This window comes from Microcebus murinus, chromosome 20 (assembly GCF_040939455.1).
Source record: "Microcebus murinus isolate Inina chromosome 20, M.murinus_Inina_mat1.0, whole genome shotgun sequence".
NCBI classification, from domain to species: domain Eukaryota; kingdom Metazoa; phylum Chordata; class Mammalia; order Primates; family Cheirogaleidae; genus Microcebus; species Microcebus murinus.
In genome coordinates this window covers 10,107,633-10,131,637 of record NC_134123.1, presented here as the reverse complement: position 1 = coordinate 10,131,637, position 24,005 = coordinate 10,107,633, and positions in this window count along the sequence as shown.

Here is a 24,005-nt window from a genome sequence, read left to right as displayed (position 1 = left end):
TGGAAAAGAACCAGGGGAAGGAGGGGACAGTTTCCAATGCTAGGCCCAGACAGGAGGCCAGCAAGTCAGCACCAGGCTCTGACCGCCTGGGAAGGGGACCGTGGAATGTCCATCTCCATTTTCCAAGAGTTTGGGGAGATAAGATGGGTGGGGTGGAGGGACCCAGTGAGCGGGGCTGAAAGGGGGAAGATGGGCAGGCCATTTGCTCAGCAGGCACCCGAGGGCACAGTGATAGAAGCTTGAGGGTGAGGGGCCTTGTCCTGTCAGGTTGAGCTCGTCTCTCCCCACTTGCCACATGCTGCGGGGGCTCACCTGAGAGGAATGGGGTGAAGTCACTTTGCACCAAGCCTGAAGCTCTTCGGCCTGCTGGAGCTCCATTCTGACACAGAAGGATCCCTTCTTGCCCTGGGGTGAAAACCCCCATTCCTTCCCATCGCATTTTAGCTCTCGACCCCTTGGCCTTGGATTAAAGTCCTGTCCTTATTTCTCATTACTGTCCCATCCTCTTCCTTCTCCTCCTCCTCCTTCTCATCATCACTAAATTAATAAAAAGTTAACTGGTTTTCATTGAGCACCTGTATGTGCTAGGAACTCTTTTAAGCATGAAACAAGTAGTAACATTTCACCTTTACCCTTATGGGTAGGAACTATGATTCTCTCCATTTCATGGAAGAGGAAACTGAGGCATAGAGAACCTAACCTGCCCAAGGTCTGCCAGCCAGCCCGTGGTGGGAGGGAGGGTGCATCTGAAACAGAGCTGCTCGCTGTCTCTCAGACGTACCAGGCTTGCTCGGGACTCCCAGCCTTTGTCCAGGCTGTTCCCCCTGCCCTTCCCTCCCCCTCCTCAGCTTCTCCTCTGCCTGGTGAACAGCTGCATGAGACCTAACCTGCAAGGCCTCGCTTCAAAACACCATCTCTGCAAAGTCTTCCCCGGCTCCCTCGGGGAGCACCCCCCTCTCTGGGCACCCCCAGCACACCCTAATTATGGTGCCCATCACACCACACTGCTGGGTTTCGTTCACGTGCCTGTGGCTTCCCTCAAAGGAAGAAACCGCTCTTTTCCTGTTTTTGCACTTTTAAGATAAACATTTAATTGACCTAAATAAAGGAACTATGTTTTCAACTTCGAGGCTTTTTTTTTTTAATCCCCACCACCCCAAGGTCTGGCGTGGAGCAGGGAGCCAATAAGTATTCACCGAATGGAGATGTCGCTCTGCCCCCGCTCCGCCCCTTTGCTGACCACACTGTTCCCGACTCTGGGCTGCGTGGGAAAATGCAGACTTCCCCACAGCTGCAGCTCACTGTGGCCTACTTTGGCTGGAATTCAAGGAGTAATTACAGACAAATGAGTATTATTACAACCCACATCAATCAACGTCCCTCTCCTCAAATGCTCTCACCAGGAAACAAGGAAGTTCTCAGTCAGATGCTGTCTTAAGCCCACGTGTCTTCCTGGTGACCAGGGAATGTGTGCTCCTGGGAGGGACACCAGCGTTTTTGTCTGTAACAGAGTCTGTAGAAAGTACCGCTGCCTCCTCTGACACTGCAGGTCCCTGGAAGCAGAAAGACCTGAGGTCAAATCCCACCTCTTACGCTCCCTCCCTCCCTCTCTCTGTGGATCTGGACAGGGGGCTTAAGTTGTCTGGGTCTCAATATTCTCATAGGTAATGTGGGGACAATGATTAAATGAGATGGCATGTTCAAAGCACCAAAAGATTTCCTAGGTGATTAATAAATACAAACTTCCTTTTCTCCCCACTTCTCAATCATTGGGTTCTTTGTTCTCTGTTGGGTGTGGCTATGGTTTTGTAATCCTGAGGGCTTTGTGTCAGTACCTTGATGCTAAGTCCCAGCCTTGTCTACATTTCAGGCTTTCTTGCAGCACTTAGAGCATAGAAAACATTTTCCTGGAGAAACTGGGGCTTGCACCGGGCAGGGGAGGAAGAATCATGTTTAATCTCAGATTTATAGACCTTTCGTGGGATGCGAGGGTATCCTGGAGAAAAGGAGAAAAGCAACCGGGAACTAGAAGACCCTCAACCATGGAACTCCGCTCACAGCGGCATGGGGACCATGCACGATTAGTGTGCAAAGCAGTTTGCGTGTGTGATGCAGGCCTGATGTGGGGCCTGGGGAACACTGTGGATGGGGAGGGCGGGACTTTGCTGGGCCAGGAAGTTTTGGGAGAACTTCTTGCCCTGGGCCACTGGCACATGGAGCAACCTGTTTGGAAAAAAAGCTTATGAATCTTGAGACTCAAGTAGCCAGGTGCCTCCATTTATATGGGTGGAGCTTGGGTATGGCAGATTTTGGATTATTTTTGTCAATCTGTTCAATTCACTTTAATAAAATATCCTAATACCCACTAGTGACATACAGCACTAGAAGTTGGGGACCCAGGGAAGAACAAGACAAGTTGCCACTCATGTTGCTCTCTGTCTTCTAGAGTGACATATGAGGAGGTACGGATTGGAAACATGGGGTGTTGTCTCCTGCTGGGGCGGAGGGGAGACCGACCTGAGACCAGAAGGATGAGGACATCTATTGCCATTCTGCAGTGCCAGGTGAGTATTTTTACTTCACTTATTATTTACTCTGTCACTTATTAGCTGTGTTACTGTAGGCAAATCAGTGAATTTTTCTGAGTTCCAATTTACTTTTCTGTATAGTGGGAATAGTGATAAAATCTTTCATTTGAAATAGTCTTTGTGAAGATTAACAGAGACAGTGCTATAACACACTTACACAGTGCCTGTGCAATCACCCGGCAGAGGGTGGCAATGGTAGAACTGATGTGACCCTGAGAGGTCCAAGAGTAGGGTAAGCCAGAATCTCATGGCGAATCTACAGTTGGCACCTTATGATCTCATGGCGCATCTACAGTTGGCACCTTATGATCTGCCTTCTCTTATTCTCTTATCCTACAAAGCTCATAAATTCTCATTCCACTCTGCCATCAGGGACTGTCAGGGTCTACCACACTTCAGTTCAGTCCCACCCTCACCCTGGTGTTCCTCACTGGCAGGTTCATAAAGAGATTCACAGAGAACAACCACAAGCACAGGCACATTTCATTGCTAGCTTGGGCTTTGGCCCCAAATCCCAAAGAAACCACAGTGAGTTGAACTGGATCTCCTTCATGACTAAGTTAATTCTTTATCTCTACAGAGAAATTAAAGTCCAGGAAGCTCCTTTCCCTCATTTCCTTTTTATTCTTCTCAGTCCTAGACATGAGAAGTCTCTCTCTGGGTATAGTCTGGGTTCCCTGTTTAGCAAGTGCTGTGTTGCTCAAATCATCTCATCAGGAGTAGAGATTTCCTAATTCTCCTTAATTTTCTGTCAGTTTTTGCTTTATATTTTTTGAAGCTATGTTATTAGGTGCCTACTAGTTAATGATTGTGATAACTTCTTGTAATTTTTTTCCCATGCAGTTGTAAATATTTTCTTCCCCCCACCTCTTGCAACACAAGACTTTGTACTATGGAGAAGAGTAGTAATCGTATTCTAAATACCTCTTTACCAGCTCTGCTTTAAGCCAGTTAGTTCTCCAGTCCATGTAACTTCTGATGTGAAAGGTCTGGTAAGAGTGTCAGAGCTAGAAGGACACTGGTAAGATCTCAAACTGCTGAGAGAGCCTCATCTTGAGGAGCCAACCTGAGGGCCCTGCTTAGCTCTGCTTTTCCTTCCCTCCCCTTTCTCTAACATTTGTTCCTCATTAGCCCCTGAGAGCTTACCAAGCAGTTGGACTGCCGTTATATCCCTGTGGGTTAGGAAAATCACAACCCCCCTTTTATAAACGGGGAAACTGAAGACCAGAGAGGTTGGTGTGACTTACCTGGGCCTCCCAGCTCAAAAGTGCTCATAATGGCAGAAACAAGACTGGCCTCTAAATCAACGCACAGTGACAATTTTTTCAACCCAGGTTCTTTGTTTCTCTTTTCTGGTTAACTACTTTATAATTAAACAAATGTTGATGGAGCCCCTGGTCTGGTTCCACGTGCTGTGCTAGGCATGTCAGTTTATAAGGCAGACATGGCTCCTGCCCACTTGGACCACACAGTCTGGAGTAGAGAGCGTGTTGACACCTGCCGACAGGTACACTGGTGAGCATCCTGGTTGCTTTCACATCAGAAAATGTCCTGTTTCCCCAACTCAGAGGCAGTATGTTTGAATGTAGGAGCTGTGTCTTTTTTTCCCTCCGTATAGCTTTATAACAACTCCAGGTCTGGGGCTTGGTCACCAAAGGGGTCTCATTAGAGGTACAATGGCCTTCCCCCGGCTGGCCCTTCCCCTGCTTCCTCATACTCAATACCTTTCTTTCACCTCTCCCCTCCCATCTTTCTCCTGATCTCCAGAACTTCCACGTGGACTGGATTCTTCTGGTCTGTAAACTCATCTGAGGACCTACAATGTCATCATCCCACTCCCTCCTCCCAGGCATTTTTGTTGGGAGTCTCCAATGGTGACATTACAGGCAACAGATGAGAGACAGAAATTCCATGATGCCCTCCGTGTCATCCTATAAATCAAGGAGTAGAGGACTGTATCTGACAGGGACCCCACTTTTGTGTCTTCTGAGTCCCCTTCAAACTGCCCTGGGCCCAGGACCCTGACAGCTGTAGGATGGTGCCTCTGATGCCTGTACTCCATTGTGAATATCTTCTGGGGAAAAGTTTGAATAAACAACGGTTTCACGGGGTGTGGGTCAGGATTGGGAGAAGACACCAACCAGAGTGATCTCCTCTGTAACACCCCTCCCTGTCTCCCGCAGGAAGTGGTGCACAGTGATGATGTCCTGCCACCCTGGGGACTTGACCACACTGGACAGAAGGCATCAGGTAAGGAAATTTCTACTGCCCTTTCCATGCCTCGTGGATCACAGCCTCCCAAAATGTTTAGTCACCATTAGAGAGTGGATGTTCACATTTCTCCCTCTCTGTGGCTGGCTGTCCTGGCCCACCAGCAAGTGAAGTTTCTATTTCATTCTAAAGAGAGCAGAGGACATGGAAAATCTTTGGTGGCTTTTGGCAGAAGGATCAAAGCAGGGACAGCAGCCGAACACACAGTCAAAAAGGCTCTAAGATGGACGGGCAAGGGTTGGTTTTGAGGGTGAATTCTTCTGTTCCTCATTACAGTCATCGCCAAGGACTTCTGTCATTCCCTGTTGGAAGGAACAAGGATGAGGAATGTTGGCTGGCGCTGGCCGCCGCAGCCACATGCTAGCAGACAGACAATCCCAGAACAGCTGCAATGTAAGTGTAAGCCTCCAGATTAAAATAAAAGCCATTGATAGATAAGAGGAAGAGAGAGACAGCACTAGTGGGGTCAGAAAAAACCATTTGCAAGAGCCTTTGGTTTGGCCTAAATCCTACGTACAAAATGGGAGGCGTAAGCATTTGCCATGGAAACCGTCAGAGGGAAGCTGGGGGAATTCAGGTCTTGGCAGGTGACTCCAACCCTCCAGTGGGGCTGGCACCCAGTGCACCAGTGAAAATACATGATGCTTTGGTAACAGAAATTCTGGAGAGGCCAGGGCTGAGTGGGAGCATTTTGTAAGGGGGAAAACCTCCCTACCAAGAATGGGCGACCTGCTTCCCGAACTGTATGGTCTGGCAGCTTTGTGTATTCTTTGTCTGTGGAGCTTTATTGTAACTTTATAGTGAGGAATTAAAAGTAAACAAAACAAAAGTTTGAATAGGCTGCCCACAAGGTATGTGCTTGCTGAGTTTATTTGCCTTCCTTTCTGGGAAAGGGCCCTGACCTGGATATGGGGGGAGTTGGCAGCTCTTCCCCGACTCACACAAACCCTTCCCCTCTCTGTGCTTGTTTCCCCTTCATACCATGAGGATGAGGGATTAGATGAGCCCTTCCCACGCACACTTCTTAGAAAAGCATTTGAACAAAACTCAGGCAAGGCACCGAGTGGCTGTGATGTGAGTGTCCTACTACAGCGAGTGTGTGCAAGTCACATATTGCACAACGCGCAGGTAAACTGCCCTCTGGCTCCCTGGCTGCAGAGGCTGGCCAAGCTGGACCCTTGTTCCTCGCCCCAGATCTGCTTAGCTCACTCGCTTCTTTTGCCCTGGACGGTCACCAAGGGCCTTCTCAGCCCCTGGACATGGCATCACATGGACACCACAGTTTCATTTTTCCTGGAAGCCAAGCTCCCCTCGTCTCTTGCGGGTCTCTGCACAGGCTTTGTTGTGGGGTGGCACTGGGCTCATTCTTTCAGCGTGAAAGGCTCCTTGTCCATCTGAAGCAGAGCCATTATTCCTCGAGAGGAAAGCTTGTCACTCCCAGTGCGCCTCTCACATGCCTTTTCTTTCCTGATCAACGTGAGCGGGTATTAATCTTGCTTAATTCCCTGCAGCTGGCCTCCCTTTGCATGGCTGTCTGGGGATAGAGTTCTTTTGTTCCCTTTCTCTTTCTTTTTAAGGAAACATTTTCTTTTGAGTTCTGAATGAATGTCATCCCAAGTTTGTGGAGGGAAACAACTCCCTGTGAAACTTTTGGAGCAGGGCGTTAGAGCAGCAAGGAGGAAAGAAGCCGCTTGCCGTGGTCAGAGGGGTGAGCCTGTAAAGGAGGGCAGGCTTCTGTGTCAACAGGGAGGGTTCATAGGGGCGAAGGGGGTCTCTATTCAGTTTTGGATCCATGCTCACTGCTGTGTGACCTTGGGAAATCCCTTTACCCTCTCTGGGCCATATTGTCATGTGTGCAAGGTGGGCTTTGGATTTGATTAATAGTTTGCAAATTTTAAAAATACTCTGGAACCTTTTCTTCAATTGAAATCTACAGAAACTCAGTATGAATTACATGAAACTGCTGGGGTTTTTTGAAGGTCAAAAATGTCAAATATAGACAATATCCTATGTGTAGCCCAGGGTTTCTCAGTCTTAGCACTGTTGACCTTTTGGGCCAGATAATTGTGGGAGGCTGCCCTGTACGGTGACTAGCAGAATTCCTGGCCTCTACCCAGCAGATATCAGTACCACTCCCCCAGTGGTGCCTATCAAAAATGTCTTCAGACATTGTCGAATGTCCCCTGGGGGACAAAATCACCTTGGTTGAGATGACTACTTTAACCTAATAAAACTGTTAGAAGGGGAGATTGTCCTTTGAAGGCAGAGGGAAGGAGTGTCACCTAGATCCATTCTCTGTGGCCCCAGAGGCTCTTCTGACAAGCCAGTGTCGCAGGGGAGGTAGCTTAAAAATGGATAGACTCAGAGCACTGAAGCCTCTAAGTTCAAAACTTCCATGTGAATCTGGAATCTTCTTTCCAAGTTGGATTTGTCACTGGGGCCTCTGGAGGGAAATGCAATGGCTCCCTTGGTGTTCCTGGCTCCCAGCTCGGAAGGACGTGCAGCAGCACAAGCTGCTCTTTCTAGCCATTCTCATTTGAAAATCTTCCCCAGGAAGTCTTGCATCATAACAGCAATGAGAAAGCAAGTCCCTGAGTCCCGTGTCTATCCTGAAAGGGACCTGTCCATTCTGTGCCACCAATCGGAACAACCCTCTCCGTTCTCTGTAGGTTCAGGCACTCAAGCTCTTTGAGATGCTGGCCTTGGGACTTACGGCAGGTACTTGAGCAGGAGAGTCCCCAGAAAGGTAGGCCAGATGCGTGCTGTGCTTGGGGGTTTGGCGGTGAATAAATCTGTGGGGTGTATTTGTATCCATGCTGAGTCATGGCATATGGGGCCTCCAAGTCCTTTACCTTAGAACCTCCATCTCAGCCTCCCCTGGTACTGCCACACCAGCTGTGGGACCTTGGGCAAACCTCTGCTTCCTCATCTACAAATGCCACCACCAAGACTTCCTTTAAAGGGTGGCTGAGAAGAGTAAATTCAATGACCCATGTAGCTGCCTACACAGTGCCAGACACACAGTGGTGCCTTGAAAGTGACCGTGAGGGTGAACATGCCTGTGCTGATCTTGTGGTTGGCACCACCGTGCCCCAGTCTTCCTGGTTAGATGATCTCCCAAGGAAGCCCCCAGCTCTCCCACAGTGACTGAGACCTGGCCAGACTGGGGCAGGGACCTCTGGGCCCTGGATGCCTCCCAGGAGCACATCTCTTTATGAGGACAAAATCTTTCTTTCTGTAATTGAAGATGTGACTTCAAAGGACTTCTTCTCCCTGAGCCTCAGTTTTGTGGTCTGTTGAAATGACTTCTTGGGGTCATTCATTCATTCCCAGATATTTATCAAGTGTGTATGATGTGCCATTATACTTCCTTTGGAGTCTTCCTCCTTTAAGATCTTTGAGGGTTATTTGCTTTAATTTTACTTCAATTATGTCTTTCCCCCAAATAAAATAACTGTTTTTTTTCTGATTATAAAAATAGTACATGCTCATTGTAAGCAAAGTTTCAAACAATACAGAAAGTTATGAAAAAAACAAAAATCACTCAAATTCTTATCTCATAGATCTACCCATCCTTGATACCCTGTGGCTGCCTTTCAGAGTTTCTTGATGCACCTCTAAGTGATTTTAATGCAGGAATTCAACGAATATTCACTATTTGCTTTTGCTTTTTTGTTAAAGTATAGCATAAAACATGCACATAGAAAAACACACGAATTCTTAGTGCACAAGACAATTTTTGCCTTTGTCACCACGCTGTGCCGATCAAGATCTGGAACATTCCCCACACCCCATAAGCCTCACAGTCATGATCCATCCCACCAGGCAACCACTATTCTGACTTCTGTCCCCATAGATTAACTTGACAGTTTTTGAACTTTATGTTATAGGACTTATGCAGTATGTATGCTTTTGTGTCTGGCTTTTTTAGATTGACCTTATCTGGGCAATTCATTCATTTCATATGCATAAAGTAGCAGTTAATTCTTTTTCATTGCTGTATAGTGTTCCATTTTATGGATACAATTTATTTATCCTATTAATGCATTCATTTATTTATTCTATTAATTATGGACATTAATTGCTTCCAGTTTTTGACTATTACAACTAATATTGTTATGGATGACAAATTAACTTTTAAAGTCAGATGGTAAAGACACGTGTCAACCGTGTCTCTTAAGGAAAAAGGAAACATGGAACTATCTGTCCCCCTGTTGGATCTTGGCTTCCCATTGCACGTTGAGAGGCTTGCAGGAGATCCTCGCTCAGGGTCCTTCCATCAGGAACATTTGGGAATTCTGGGGTAACTTCCCAGGCATCCCAGCACTGGCCTGGTCCTATCTAGTCCGAGGCAGGCTGTCATAGGACTGGTCCCTTTGTTTTGGATGTTGATTGACAGGAAAGTCCAAATAGCTCCAAAGAAAAGAAAAGCAAACCTTCATCCTGGCCTCCTGCCAGGACCCTGGGCCACTTAGGGGATGCCAGGGCCATTTGTTCTCCTTCTCCAAGAACCCCTGTCCCCCAGCCCTGGAGGTGTCTTGGCTGTTAGGTGAGACTAATGAACAGATCACTCTCCCCACTGCAGGCAATGAGCTTTGTTTCCTACAGAGGACAGCAGGAAGTAGTTCCCTGGCAGGACAGCAGGGAGTGGTCTCCTGGTGTCGCATGCTCTTGACTTGGGGCCTGGGGCGAGTAGAGCACTTAGCTGTCCCTGGAGATCCAATCTGGGGAAGAGCAGAAGGAAAGCTCTTTCCACAGCAGGCTCCGGGAGGTGGGGGGGCATGGTGGAGGGCTCTTTTAAGGGTGTAGGAGCACTCTTGTGGCCGCCAACTGACAGAAAATCTACCTGTGTCAGTCCATTCCCTGGGTAAGCACTGCTTTCCCCAGGCAGGTAAGACAGGAGTTAAAAGCACAGGCCTCCTATTAATAACAGAGTTCTACTTTCAAGTGCTGATTCTATGATTCAGCATCCAGGACCTTGGGCAAGGTAATAACTTTGCTAAACCACAGTTTTGTCATATTTTAAATGATGCTAGATCCTCCTTCCAGGATTGTCTTGAAGATCAAATGAGACAACGCATGTCACCCTTTAGTTCAAAGTGCCCGGCAGACTGAGGGTTCCTCCACCCTGAGGGAGGAAAGTGAGAAACCTCCACCATCTATGCAGAGAAGAACGCTGGGTTCTGGCTCCAACCCTACCTCTCTCTAACACTGTCCCCATCCCTCTGATGACATGGTAGTCTGCTGAGTGTTGCTACAGCAGAATACCTGAGGCTGGGTAACTTACAAAGAAAAGAGGTTTATTTGGCTCCCAATTCTGGTGGCTGGAGGGTTCAAGGTTGGGCTGGGGCATCTGGTGAGGGCCTCAGGCTGCTTCGAGGCGTTATGGGCAGCAGAAGAGGAGCAGGGTGTGCAAAGAGGTGAGAAAGGAAGCAAGAGAGAGCCCGTGACCCAGGCACCTCCCACTAGACCCCACCTGCCAGCACTGCCCCATGGGGGATCAAATTTCAACATGAGTTTTGGCGGAGACAAACCACATCCAAAACACAGCAGCTGGACAGGTTTTGGCCATCTCTAGCTCCTCCTATTATAGTTGTAATTCTCTTGGAATCTGCGAAGCTATATTGCTTGTCTCCAAAGACAAATTTGCAATGTAGAGTAGTGGGCAAAAGTTCAGATTCGGAAGTTGGGGAACTAAATACTTAGTTCTACTAAGACTTAACACTCTCATCTATTAAATGGGAGTAACCATACCCACTTCATACGGTTATAGAAAGATGAAATAAAGTAATGGTATGTAAAGCACTTAGCACAGTAGAAGCAAGATAATAATAACAAAAACAGTAAATATTACATAATGGTTATATAAGGTGAACATGGTTACTCATAAATTATTTAAATAATTCATTTCCTCCAGTTGAAAGGAGCTGAATTTTTAGAGCTTGACTCCCATGATAATCATTGAGAGTAAAGGAGTACACAGTAATGTAACTATCCAAAACTTAGGACCCAAATTAATGTTCTTTATTATTTATGATGCTAAGTTAGGATGCAGAGCCCTCACTGTGGTGGGAAAACTTAGCTTCAACTTTTTCTGGGTTACCTAACCCCCTCCTCGATTCCGGAGATGGGATCTTAATCCGTGGGTTTCAGTGCTAAGACATGGGGTGGGGACAGGGGGCTTGTAGGGCCACCTGCTTCTTAATCAGTGATCCCCATAAGGTTCAACATCCATCATCCCTGCCCAGTGGCCCTATAAGGCCAGAAGAGTCTTGTCCTTTGTGGATTACTTTGGGGGCGTGGGACCCAGCCACTTGTGAGCTGGGCTGTGGACCTTCTGCCGTGTGCACATTACCATTCCGCCCTTGGGTCCAGGTTGCACCCCACTTCCAGCCAGAAAGCAGGATGAAGACCCCTTCTATTCAGGATCCACAGGCTCCTCCTTCTCTCCAGTCTCTTCCACCCTTTTCTGTCCCCTCTGAGGCCTGAATTTCTGGAATCTATAATCTGAAACTGAAATGTTTGGCAGCAATTGCTTTTTTTCCTGTCTCACCACATTCTTCCTATATCTCAGCAAAAGCAGCTACAAACACACTAATGAATGCTGTAACATTCTGTCTGGTGTATTTTACATATTGGTATTCTGCATACCGATTTCTGTATCAGTTATCTGTGGCTGTGTAACAAACCACCCCAGGACGTAACTTGAGTTTCTGTGGGTCAGCAGCTTGAATGGGGCTCACTCAGGCAGTTCTGCTGCTCTCAGCTAGGCCCACTCGGGCACCTGGGGTCAGCAGGTAGGCTTGCAGGAGACTAGGTCCGTGGGTTGGGTGGCCGTCGGCTGGAGCAACGGGGCGACTGGATCCTGTGACTCTCATCACCCAGTAGGCCAGCCAGACTGGTCCACAGGGCGTGACTACAGCATCCCAAAGAGCAGCAGCAGGAGGCAAACCCCAAGATACACGCATTTTTAAGCCTCTGCTTATATCACATTTGCTATTGTTTCATTGCCCAAAGCGAGTTGCATGGACAAGCCCAGAGTCAGTGTAGACAGGACCTACCCAAGCATGGTATAGATAAGTGCAGACAGATTTGGGCCTTTACTGCAACAATCCACAGGACCTTTTCTCCTTTGTCAAGTCCCCCTTTGGACAAGGATTGAAGCACCCCTTCTCCCTTGATGTGGCCCTGCAACTCTCTGGGCTTAGATGACAGGGTTTGAAGCTCAAAGAGGGAGGATGGGGTGGAAAGTGTCCTCAAGGTGAGGACCAGCAAGGGGCTGGGAGCTCCCTGGTGTGGAATCCTGAAGCCATTGATCCAACAGCTATGAGCACAGGGTGGAAAATGAGTGGGCATCTTCTGGGTTGCCTTAGCTCAACTACCTTCTTTCTTTGCCTGCCGTACCCATCCAAACCTCAGTTGGAGCCCTTACCACATTCTTTCTTCTATTAGCGCTACCTGCATGGTAACTCCCTCACCTGACTCTAAGCTCTCCAAGGCAAACTTTATGCTTTATTTCCCTCCATATCCCTCCTGATTCCTGTCCACAGAGTTATGCATGTATTAGTTATTTGGTAACGTTCACGGGAGATCCAAACTCCCTCCACATCATGGTAGTATTTCAAAATATTACACTCTCCTGAACTCCATGTTCTTATTTGGCCTTTCTCCACTTAGAGAGGCCATTCTACATTCATGGCCTTGGGGAAGGATGGCACAGCATAAAGCCACAAAGCTAGGAATCAGTTCTGCACTTCCGAGGTTCAAAAGCCTTCGCCTTCAGTGGAATTGGAGAAGACTCACACTCATGAACATTACTAAGTTTGTAATTTCTGGGTCAGCATATGCTAAGAGTTCATTTTTATCTCAGTACCTTCCCTTGCCTGCAACCCATTTCAGTGACAGAGAGCACCTAAAGGTAGCATTAAGAACAAGCCCTGCTCAAACTCAAGACCAGGAGTGGAGCAGAGGCACAGAATAGTGAGCAGGGATGGACCTACGGGCTTGGATCTGAAACCCAGCAGTGGTGGCAAGGAATTCAACAGGGTGTTGATGGCACTCAAGTAGAAATTAAGATGAATTAGAGAAAAATAATTAGGGTATTCCTGAGTTTGTAGACTGGGATTCCCAAACACACCACAGTCTGTGCGGTACAACTGCACACTTAGGCAGGCCTCTTCTTGATTCATTCTTTCTTAGGGGAAGTCAGGGAGGATTCGCCTGGACCGATGAATGAGCTTGTGTTGCTGGCAGAGAGCCGTGCAGTTCCTCGAATGGCCCAGTGTGCTTTTAAGGCTGTGGCCTGAGCTGGGAGTTTGGCCACTGGGTGTGAGTTACACAGAGCTGACCAAATTCAGTATTTGGCTTTTGGAACATGCCCAGAAGGGAAGTCAGGCCGGGCGCGGTGGCTCACGCCTGTAATCCTAGCACTCTGGGAGGCCGAGGCGGGCGGATTGCTCGAGGTCAGGAGTTCAAAACCAGCCTGAGCAAGAGCGAGACCCCGTCTCTACTATAAATAGAAAGAAATTAATTGGCCAACTAATACATATATAGAAAAAATTAGCTGGGCGTGGTGGCACATGCCTGTAGTCCCAGCTACTTGGGAGGCTGAGGCAGGAGGATTGTTTGAGCCCAGGAGATTGAGGTTGCTGTGAGCTAGGCTGATGCCATGGCATTCACTCTAGCCTGGGCAACAAAGTGAGACTCTGTCTCAAATAAAAAAAAAAAAAAAGAGGATATAGTCCTCCTATACATTTCATTTGGATTGAATTTACCCTATAGATCAATTTGAGAGAATTGACATCTTAATAATATTGAGTCCTTGAATCCATGAATGTGGTTTATGTCTTTGTTTATTTAGGTCTTTAATTTCTCTTAGCAATCTTACATAGTTTTAAGTCAGAGGTCCTTCAAATCTTCCATTGAATACATTCTTGAGTATTTGATATTTTTAATGCTATTATACTTAGCATTTAAAAGAATTCATTTTCTGATTTTTTTGTTAATAGAAGAAAGAACAATTTTTACACTGAAAATAAACATGCTCTCACAAATTTAGTAAAAATTAATTGCTTTGTGGCCATGGTAACAAATAGCCCCCAGAATTGGTTTTTAAACTTGTTCAATTGATCAATGACAACTTGCTTCAGTATGAACATGCTTCTGCAAATCAACAAATCATTGTTGGGCCCGGCTTCTGAAAATCAGCCAGTCAGGGACAAACTCATTCCAATAAACACACTTCTGAGTGCCAGCCATTCGACAGTAGTCTCAACTGAGTAACTATTCTTCTACAGATGATGTCAACCCACTTATGTTATCTAAAAGTCCACCAATCCCTGACCTCCATTATCTAATTTCCCTTGTGATTATTTTTCTTTGACCCATGGGTAATTTGAAAGTGTGTTGCTCAACTTTTAAGTGTTTGAAAATTCTATAATTACCTTTTTGTCATTGAGTTTTACATTGTGGTCAGAGACTAAAATCTGTATGATTTTAATACTTTGTAATTTATTAAATACTTTGTAATTTATTAAAACTTGCTTAGGGCCCAGCATATGATGTATGCTGGTAAATGTTCCATGTGCACTTGAAAAGAATGTATAATCTGCAGATGTTGATGTAGCATACTTTATATGTCAATTAGATTAAATTGATTAATGCTGTTCGAATCTGTATCTTTACTGATTTTTTCCTGCTTATTCTATTCATTGTAGAGAGAGAAAGAGCTGTGTTAAAATTTCTATCTATGATTGTAATGTTTTCTGATTCTCCTTTTAGTTCAATTTTTGCTTCATGTATCTTGAGAATGTCTTGTTAGATGTGTATACTATTAGGGTAGCTATATATCTTTCTGATCATTTTTATTTTCTTTTCACTACTAAAAAATGACCCTCTTTATTTGGTAATATTTCTTGTCTTGAAATCTATTGTACTGAATGGACTGAAAATCTCTGTCTTAAATTGCAATTTTAATCCATTTTCATTAAATGTGTTACTTATACAGGTAGGCTTAAATCTACCATTTTGTGATTGGTTTTGTATTTTTCCAGCTATTCTTTTGGTTGTTGCTGTTGTTCCTCCTTTCCTAATTTCTTTTAAATTAAGTATTTTTAATGGTTTTTTTGTTTGTTTGTTTCTGTTGTTGGTTTTTTTTTAGCTATCTAAGATACAAAACTTAAAAAAACCACAGTTTCCTTTATCCTCTATTTTACTTCTGTGTGTGTTAGAAACTTGTAATGTATTTGCATTATATTTGATTTGTCATTTTCCTCCAGCCTGAAGAATATTCTGTAAGGCTAGTAGTAATGTTCTCACTTTTATTCCTGATTTCAGTAATTTGAGTCCTCTCTCTTTTTGTCTTGGTTAATCTAGAAAAATATTTGTCAATTTTATTGATCTTTTCAAAGAATAAGCTTCTGATTTAGTTTATTTTCTTATTGTTTTTTCTCTTCTTTGTTTTGCTTATTTGCATGCTATTATTTATTATTTCCTTCCTTTTGTTTGTTTTGGATTTAATTTTCTTTTCTTTTTCTAGTTCTTTAAGGTAGAAGATTAGGTTACTGATTTGGGATCATTATATTTAATGTTGGCATTTACAGCTATTAATTTCCCTTTGAGCACTGCTTTTGTTATACTCCACAAATTGTGGTATGTTGTGTGTATGTTTCATTCATCTCAAAGTATTTTCTAATTCCCTTGTGATTTCTTTTTTAACTCCCTGGTTGTTTAAGAGTGTTTTGTTTAGATTTCACACACTTATGAAATTTCTGAAATTCCTTTTGTTATTGACTTCTAGTTTCATTCCATTGTGGTAGGAGAAGATACTTTGCATGATTTCAAATTTTTAAATTTATTGAGACTTGTTTTGTGACCTAACATATGGTACAGCATGAAGAATTTTGCATGTTTACCTGAGAAGAATGTATTTTGCTGTTGTTTGGTAGAGTGTACTATATATATATCTGTTAGGTCTAGTCGGTTTATAGAATTTTTCAAGTCTTTTATTTACTTGCCAATTTTCTGTTTTGAAGTTCTATCAATTGTTGAAAGTGGGATATTAAAGTCTCCAATTATTACTGTATTAATAGAACTGTCTATTTCTTCCTTCAATCTTGTGATTATCTGCTTCATATATTTCAGGACTCTGTTGTTAGGTGCATACATGTTTATAATTATTATGTCTTCTTGATAGATTGATTAACCATTTTATCATTATATATATATATCCTTCTCTCATTCTTATAACAATTTTTGTCTTAAAGTCTATTTTGTCTGATATTAGTGTAACCACTTCAGTTCTCTTTTTGTTACTTTTTGCATGGAGTATCTTTTTCTACCCTTTCATTTTCAACCTATGTTTGTCTTCGGTTATAAAGTGAGTCTCTTATAGATAACATATATTTGGATCATATATTTTTATCCATTCTGCCAATTGCTGTCTTTTAATTGGAGAATTTAATCCTTTTATATTTAATGAAATAACTGATAAGGATTAACTTCTTCCATTTTGCTATCTGTTTTCTATATATCTTATATATTTTTATTCTTCAATTCCTCCATCACTAACTTCTTTTTTTTTAAATAGATAGTTTTTTAATGTACCATTTTGTTCTCCTTCTCATTTCTTTAACTATGTATTTTCCCATTATTAGTGCTTCCCCTGGAGATTACACTTAATATCTTAATTTATAACAATCTAGTTCAGATTAACACCAACTCAATTGCAATAATATACTAAACCTTTCCTATTTATAGCTCCATTCTATCTTTATGTGTGTTATTATTGTCACAAGTTACATATGTATACATTGTGTGCCAATCAACATCAATTATAATTACCGTTTTATGTAGTTGTCTTTTAAATCATATTGAAAAAAAGAGGCATTAAAAACTAAAAATACATTAATACTGACTTTTAAACTTACCTTTGTAGTTACCTTTACAGGTGTTCTTTATTTCTTCATGTAGATTTGAGTTGCTGTCTAGTGTCCTTTCATTTAAGCCTGAAAGACTCTCTTACTATTTTTGTGGATAATTAGGACCTTGGAGTTCCCTACTCCACCATTTCTCTGATGTAACCCCACATCCCCTTAAAAACACCCTTTATTATTTTTTGTACTGTGGGTCTGCTGGTAACAGAGTCTCTCAGCTTATTTTTTCCTGAATATGTTTTTTTTCCTTCTTTCCTAAAGAATATTTTCCATGATATATGACTTTTGGTAAACAATGCTTTTTCTTTTTCTTTTCTTTTCTATTTTTTTTTTTTTTTTGAGACAGAGTCTCACTCTGTTGCCCAGGCTAGAGTGCCATGGCATCAGCCTAACTCATAGCAACCTCAAACTTCTGTCAAGCAATCCTTCTGCCTCAGCCTCCCGAGTAGCTGGGATGACAGGCATGAGCAACCATGCCCGACTAATTTTTTCTATATATTTTTAGTTGGACAATTAATTTTTTTCTATTTTTTAGTAGACATGGGGATCTCACTCTTGCTCAGGCTGGTTTTGAACTCCTGACCTTGAATGATCCACCCACCTTGGCCTCCCAGAGTGCTAGGAAACAATGCTTTTTCTTCCATCATTTTTTAATCTTCTGGTTTTTATTGTTTCTAATGAAAATAGCCACCATTCTTATTGTTTATTTTCAAAAAATCCAATGGGTCCTTTACTCTTTGGCTCCTGGTAAGACGTTTTTTATCTTTAGTTTCAGCAATTGGTTATGATGTGCAAATGAATAATTTTTTTCTTTGCATTTGTCTTGCTTGGGATTCTTAGACATGTGGGTTGAGATTCTTAGATATGTGGGTTGATATCTTTCATCAATTTTTCAGCCATATCTCTTCAAATAGTTGTGCAGCTTTATTCTCTTTCTCTTTTGTTTTTTGATTACGGATTATATTTTCTTGTTTCTTCATGATTTTTTTTTCCATTTTATGCCAGATATTGTAAATAGGGATGATCAGATCAGTTTAATCAGAAATTAAGGTGAATCAGGGTTGTACCTTTGGTTATTTACATTTAACCTCTGGGTTCAGATGTCTTGAAGGTAGAATCAAGTCCCTCCATTCTGCAGGACTTTGATATGTAAGCACTGTGAATATACAAGTTTCTCTCCCTCTTCCAGCCTTTCCCTTCACTTTTCAGTGCCACTGCTTACTCAGCAAAATTCTTGTGGAAGAGAATTGGCAGGCAGGGAGCAGAAGGCACTATGTCTGGCACTTTCCCAGATTTCAATCTGCCAGGCTAAACCACATTTAGCTTTAGAAGCTTAGGTGATTTGTCCTTGTCCCTGAAAAACTCCCCTGCCTGTGGTAGGCTAATTATTCTACCTATTTTTGACCTTAACTTGGCAACTTCTCCCAAAGTTATAACTGTGCTCATCTATATTCATCTGTACTTATTTAGTAACAGCTTGTTCCCTCTGTGAAATTTAGTTCATCTTATCTATGTCCACAGTCCTTTGATAGTTTAAAAAATAAAATAAAATAAATTAAAAAAATATATATATATATATAATTTTTAAAAGTTTGTCCAGTGTTTTCTTCTTGTTACATCAGGAGCTATAGCAGGCTTCTTCTGTGTCCTAACTGGAAGCAAAATTCCATGAGTGCTCTTATAAGTGGAAGTATTTTGAAAAAATATTTTAATTTCAGAAAAACTCAAAATCATGATTGCTTAAGTTTTTTTTTTTTTTAAATATCAAACTAGAGCATTTTCTAATGTGGTAAACCACACTGATTAATTTTCAAATATTAAACCAACCTTGCATACCAGGAATAAACCTCAGTTGGTTGTGATATATGCTTTTATATATCACTGGGTTTGAATTGCTAATATTTTAAGGCATTTTTTTTCACTTAAGTCCATAAGAGATATCAATATTTAATTTTTATATTCTCATGAGGGCTTTGGTGTGTTTTTGAATCAAGGTTACACAGATCTCATTAAAAATAGTTGGGAACTATTCCCTACTTTTTTTATTCTCTGAAAGAGTTCCTACAAGATAGACATTAATTGATCGTAAAACACTTGCCCAGGATTCTCTTCCACATTTACCTCCTCAAAGTGCATAAACAAACAATAAAATAAAAAAAAAACTATTTAATTCAAGTCCATATCTGGAACATTATGGTGCCTCAAGGATGTCTGAATGTTCCTTGAAATTTGAGATTAGGTGACCTGATTTTCTTTTTCTAAACTGGATACTTCTGACAATCAAAAAGTTCAGGTTCTTTCATTATTTTTCAGGCTGTCTTGGAATGCTCTCTTAAGCTTTCTGTCTTTCCTTTGTCCTCCTTGACCTTCTCAGCCTAATGAAATATATTGAAAAGATCCGTCCTTCCCAGGTGCTTGCAAGACCCCCAGAGAGTTTATGCTCCTACCAAAGGCACTCAAAATTTCTTTTATTGTGTGTGACTCTGATCCACTCCTGGCTGGAAGGTTACTGTGACATAGTTCTGAAATCCAGTTGAGAGTCTGTAAGAAGCTTCTATTTTAAGACTAGCTCATTGCGATGTTTTGAAATATATATTTGGTCTTCATCCTTCATTTCCCGAACATACAGATCCTAAATCCCAAGATCGATAAGAGTGTCTTTTGTATGCTAATGAGATGACTGGTGGCTGGGGGCTCCTGGATAGTCCCAGCATGAGAGCTGGTTGCCAAGGAAATGCACCATGTGATTAGAGGGTTGGAATCTCACTCTCCACCTCCCAGGAGGGGAGAAAGATTGAAGATTTACCAATAGCCAGTGATGTAATCAATCTCTCCTACATAATGAAGCCTTCATAAAAACCCCAAAGGACTGGGTTGGGAGAGCTTCTGGAGAGTTGAACATGTGCAGGTTCTAGCAGGGTGGCACACCCAGAAAGGGCACAAAAGCTCTGTGTCTCTTTCCACATGTCTTGCCCTATACATCTCCTTCCATCTGGCTATTCATCTGTATTCTTTGAAATATCCTTTATAATAAGTAGGTAAATGTAGGTGAAGTGTTTCGCTGAGTTCTGTGAGCCACTCTGGCAAATTAATTGAACCCAAGGAGGGGTCATGGGAGCCCTGACTTATAGCTAGTCAGTCAGAAGTACGGGTCACAGCCTACTACTTGTGACTACAGTGTGAAGTGGGGTACAGTCTTGTGGGACTGAGACCTCAACCTGTGGGATCTGTGGGAGATACCTGTGCTATCTCCAGATAGACAGTGCTAGAATTGAATTGAATTAGGAGATAGCTAGCTGTCAGGGCACAGCACCATGCCACAAGCACTGTAGAACATATGGTGCATCCTATAGTACAACATTCCAACCCCATAGGATGTTGCTATCAAGTTGACACATTAGCAGATCTCTTATAGACCATTCCATCATGTTATTAGGCTCACTGTTTCAAGTGGATTCAGCATATAGTAAAACCAGTGGATCTTACAACTATGTTTACTGTTTTATCCTTAATGATAAAATAGATCTCTTTTCTGAGGTGTTGTTACATGGGATCCCATGATAGCAAATTAGCTAATGATTGAGTATGGCAGGGACACAAAGGCACTTCTGGGAGGCTCAGGACTCCTCTGTAGACCCAGTTAAGCTCACAGGCTCCCTGACACACTTGCTGGACTTTAGTCTTCATGATAGCCTAGGATGCTTTCACCCAATCTTCTTGTCCTCTCCTCTTTGCAGATTCTGTCATGGTCTGGCCTTTCCTGGCTGTCTCCCCATTTTCTACCTAATAAAATCTTGGTGTGTTTAATCCTCTCTTGGTGTCTGCTTCTTGGAGCACTCAGACCAACACAAGTGGTATCGAGACTGGTCTCAGAAGACAGGCAGTAAGGTGGGGTCTGGGACTGGATCGCCTATTGCCTAGTAGGAGTAGAGGATGTCATCTTCAGTGGTAGGTGAGGCACAAGGTGGTGGCTCCATTGGTAAAGAGTTTGCCCGGTGGTTATCTGGAAAACATCCACATGGAGGTGAATGCTTTAGGAGGTGCAGTGAAGTAAGCTTTTGAAAATATGAGCAGAAGAAAGCCCAGAAAGATGGTAGAGGAGGCCAGGTGCCAGCAAGCTGCATGCACACTGCAGAAGGATAATGAGGAACAGAGAGCTGTTAACAAGCAGATAATGGCTAAGTGTGAGATCAAGAGAGCCTTGGAGAGAGCTTAAGAAAAAGCTCTTAACAGTAGTGGAAGGGGAGACACAGATGAACTGCAGGCTGAGAACCTCACCATGAATGTGTGGGTGAGAGGCACACCAGCATCACTGAGAAGTTTAGTGGTGGCTCTCCTCCGCAGGCCAGGGGGCACGGCAGGAGAGGCGGTCCCAGAACTGGGTTCATTAACATCCATGGGTAAGATGGAGCCACCCAAAGGCTGGATGGTGGCTCTGAACTGCTAGAAGGCAGGAGGCTGCAATTACTTTAATGACCATGAAAGCTGGAGGATCAGGCAAGGGGGTTTGACCTGTCAGGAGTGGGAGAGATGGCTAATAGAGCACAGCATCTATAGGGACAAAATAGGCCATCAACGAGGGTGCTGCCTATAGGCACACAATAAAGGAGAATGCAAGATCGGAGGAGCAGCACAGGCTGAAGGTGGTTGTCCAGTAAAAAGCCACAAATCTTCGCTCAGTTCGCAGATCTGAGCCAGTTTTCAGATTTAGAAACCATTGAATGAAAAGGTGGCCAGATCCTTAGAGAGAAGGCCTCTGCAAAATTACAGCGAGCACATACGATGACCATTTCCCCAGTTCTTTTCCAATGGGTTCTGTGGCTGTTTACTTGGGTGACTGTGTGCTGAGCAAATATTTCCAGGACTAATGGACACAGAGTCTGAAGTGACACTGATGTCCAGTGACCCAAAGTGTCATTGCAACCCCCCTGTTAGAGTGGGGACCTACAGAAGCTCCAGTTAAAGACTGGCTCACAGCGGTCCCACTGGGTCAATGGACCCCACCCCATGGTCATTTCCACAGTGCCCAGGTGCTTAAATTGGGAGTGATTTACTTGGCAACTGGAGTAATTCACCATGTAAGGTCCTTGGTCTATGAAGTATGAGCTAGAGACAGCAGAGACAGCCAATGGAAACCCCTGAACCTGCCAGAAGCCAGGAGGCTCCTACCCTATGGCCAAAATAGTAAATAAAAAAACAATATTATACCTTGGGGGAGTGCTATAGCAGAGGTCACCACCAGTAAGGACCTAAAAGATGCAAGGGTGGTGCTCCCTCTCACAGCTCCATTTAATTCACCAGTCTTACCCTTGCAGAAGCTGACTGCACGCTGGAGAATGACTGGAGACTCCACAGACTCAACCAAGCAGTCACCCTGATCATAGCTGCTGTGCTTGGTGTGGCTTCCTTGCTCTATCTGACTAATCAGGACTCTGTTATAAGATATGCAGCTATGATTTGGTGAACTCAGTCTTTTCCTTTCCAACTAGAGAAGAAGACCAGAACAATTCACATCCACATGGATTCATTTACAGGTATTCATTTGCAAGTATTCATTTAAAGTACTAATTCTCCCACCATCTGTTATAATATGGTCCAAAGACATTTAGACTGCCTGGATACCCCAAGAACAACACACTCACCTGTTACATTTACAGCTTCATGCTCACTGCACAGAATGAATGGGAGGTGGCCAGCTCTCTGGAGGTCTTGTGGTCCTGAGGGTGCGAGGTAGGCTCCATGGAAATTCAAGAACTGAACAATTCAGTGACGGTTTTAGGGATATAGTGGTCAGGCCATGCTGGGATTTCCCCTCTAAAGTAAAAGAAAAATTTAGCCATCTTGCAACTCTTGTCAAAAAGAAGGAAGCAAAGCCTCCTTGGCTTCTGTAGGCAACACATTCCATACCTAGACATATGGCTCTGGCCCAAATACCAGGTGACATGACAGACCACCTGCTTCAAGTGGGGCGGGGTCTGGAGAGGGAATGGTGCTGACAAGTCTGGGCAGTGGAGCAGTCAGTCCTGCTGTCTGGGTGATGTGATCTGGCAGGAGTAGGTGGAGATGTCAGGAGTAGGAGATGTATGTGGAGTTTATGGCAAGCTCCCATGGGAGAATCATGATACAGGTCCCTGGATTTAGGTGTAAGGTCATGTATACTACAAGGGGTGTAAAGAATTACACCCCTTTGAGAATTATCTCTTGATGTGTTACTAGGTCCTAGCAGAGAAAGATCCAGTGTGCCAGACCATGGGCACCAAGTGACCATGCATCCAGAACTTCTCATTAGGAGATGTGTCTTGGCTCCAGATCCCTTTTGGGAAGGATTGGGGTATGTTTACTACCATATATTTGTAGTGGCATTGCGCAGGTCTTCCTTAAGGGGATCCAGCCCCCTTCACATGCTGAGCTTAGAAGGTCTGAGAACTGGTTTAGATCTGGAAAGCTTTAGTAAGGGATTGTGATTTTTCATTGTTATGGCTGACATAAAACTTCCACTCACCAGCTCTTGACTTTTTCTGGTTTTACAAGTTAAGCAACATTCAATCTGCCTGCCTGCCTGCCTTATTTCTAGGAAAGGGACTTACGGCTGTTCACTTGGGTGATCTATTAGCCATTGTCATAGATTTCTGTGGGAGGAGGAATCCTGGTTGCCATGCTGTCTTTTCTGCCCATTCAGGTAATTATGCCCCCCTTACCTCTGTTGGTTAAGCAGCGCTACCTGGCCTCTGCTATTTCAGATTCATTCACATGGATCCTTGAGAGAACACTTCCATGATAGCACTGCCCAGTGTTAAGCCTGACCTAGCAAACATTGTCACAACGGGGCTTCTCAAAAAAGAATTCCTGACTGCCTAGCAAATTCCTTACTGCCCTAGTGAAAAGATCCCCTGGGCACTCTTGGGAAACATCATCAAGTGGGGGTTCCCTCATTCTAGCAAATGTATTTATTCTAACAGCCCCATATAACATCCCTAGACCTTCTGGACCCTTCCTCAGTACTCTGCCATGGCAATTCCAGCATCCCCATCTCTCGGCGCTGTGGGCCGCCATCATGCGCAAGCTTTAATGAGCCACTCTTGCAGCGTATTAGGGCCAGCCTGAGGCATTCTTCAGGACAGTCTTGCAATGTGCTCTTCTGTTAACAAATTCTCTCCCACCCAGCCTTATCTCCAGCCCCACCCCTCAGGCTTAACCACCCTCAAGATCCACC